The sequence below is a fragment of the Salvelinus sp. IW2-2015 genome, linkage group LG18, assembly GCF_002910315.2.
Source record: "Salvelinus sp. IW2-2015 linkage group LG18, ASM291031v2, whole genome shotgun sequence".
NCBI classification, from domain to species: domain Eukaryota; kingdom Metazoa; phylum Chordata; class Actinopteri; order Salmoniformes; family Salmonidae; genus Salvelinus; species Salvelinus sp. IW2-2015.
Window position 1 is genome coordinate 2201059 of NC_036858.1, and position 2095 is coordinate 2203153.

Consider the following 2095-nt stretch of genomic DNA (forward strand, 5'->3'; position numbering starts at 1 on the left):
AACGAGAGGGAGTAGAGAGGACAAGAGACCAGGAGAGAGGGGAGGAGAGAGAGGGAGAGAGAGGGAGAGGACGGAGGCAAGGGAGCGATGATGGGAGGGGAAACAGAGAGAGAAGAGAAGAGAGAGGAAGAGAGAGAGAAGTCAGCGGATAGAGCGAGAGCGAGAGAGAGAGGAAGAGAAGAGAAGGAGAGAAAGAGAGAGAGGGACAGAGAGAGAGAAGAGAGAGAGAGAGAGAGAGAGAGAGAGAGAGAGAGAGAGAGAGAGAGAGAGAGAGAGAGAGAGGGAGCGTACTGCACACACTACAAATAGTTAGGTTTAAAAATAAGCTCAACTGGACACCTTAATGAGGCAGTGAATGAACTGAGAGAGAAAGCACACAGGGCATTCTAAGCCATTTAAAAACAAATTCGTATTGAAATACCTATTACATTTTGGCTGAAACTAATTGAATGTGTCATTGAACCAATTGCACTTCATAACAGCGAGGTGTGGGGTCCACATGCAAAAAAAGATTTCACCCAATGGGACAAACACCCCATTAAAACCCTGCGTGCAGAGTTCTGTAAGATTCTCCTACATGTCCAGAGGAAAACTACAAACAATGCATGCAGGGCAGAATTAGGCCAATATCCACTAATAATAGAAACTCAAAAAAGAGCAATTCAGTTTTGGAAACATCTAAAATACAGTGACCCCCTCTCATATCATTACCAAGCCCTGCAATGCCAAGAGCTGAGGCCTCATGCAGCCGGTAAGCTCCTGCTAATCCCCGGTAGAGCCGGTTCTGGCAGGTGAGCCTGTGCTAACCCACCTAGCACATTTGGTTCCTTGGAAATTGTGGGAACATATATTTTTTTATTTAATATTAGTTTAAACATTCTGAGAACAGAAGTAAAAATTGTGCCTGTTCCGGGATCGTTTATTTTAAAGTTGTAGGGAGGTTCTGAGAAAACGTTTTACTCTGATTTTATTCTGGTTTTCCAGGAAGGTTTATTAACGCTCTAAGAACGGAAATTAAAAGTTATTTGGAGGATTTTTTATAACTTACTTAAAATGTTCACTGAATGTTTCAATATGACTTGTAATAACACTGCTAGCTCGTTTTAGGGTAACTTTTTGAACTCCAAGCACAGATAAGACACACAGAAATGTTTTTGTTTATTGTGACATGGCATCAGTGAGATTTGAACCTATAATCTTCTTTATGTTCTCTATTCATGGAATTAGTCCACTGCTCCACCAGGAAGTACAATATTAATTTTAGTCTATTCAAAACAGACCCCATTTCAAAGGACACAAGCACTCATTAAGATCAGGTGTGGCCAATTAGTGGGCGTGGCCATCACACCTGAACACACTTAAACACAGTAAGGGATAGAGAGAGTGTTTTTGATGCTGAGAACAGAATGTATGTTTTAAAATAACATTCTTAGAACATTCGCTAAATGTTTTCTCGTGGTTATTTATGAAAGGTTTTCTTAACGTTCTCGGAACAATGTGAGAACATGACTTTAAATAGAACCATGAGGAAACCTGTCAGGCAACGTTATGCTGAAGTACTGAAGTACTATTGTTTCTTAACATTCTCTGAACTATTTGAGAACATTCCAACATGACAAATCAGTTTGAGAAGGTTCCTAGAACATTAGCAAAATTGAAATTAAGTGTCACCATGTTTGAACTTTTAGGAAAGGTTCTGTTAAAGTAATGAATTACCAAGTAAATATATATATTTTTTGTAAAGTTCCTAAGAATGTGCTGAGAATGTTCCAAAGCTAAGAAACTATCCTGCACCATTCCCAGAAAGTTGTGGGAAGGTTTATGCAAAATAACCATAAGACAACCACGCTCTCACCAAGCTRAAAGAAACATATGTTTCTCAGAACGATTTGTGCTAGCTGGGATATTTCTATCGGCGATGAGATGAAGGGGGATGAGCACCTCCTCCTCCCCTCTGTGTCTCCCTTCCTCTCTCTCTCTCCATTCGTCTCTGGGCAAGCCTCTTAGATCCTGCTCAGTATGCAGGATGCAGTGTGCGTGCGTGTGTGTGTGTGTGTGTGTGTGTGTGTGTGTGTGTGTGTGTGTGTGTGTGTGT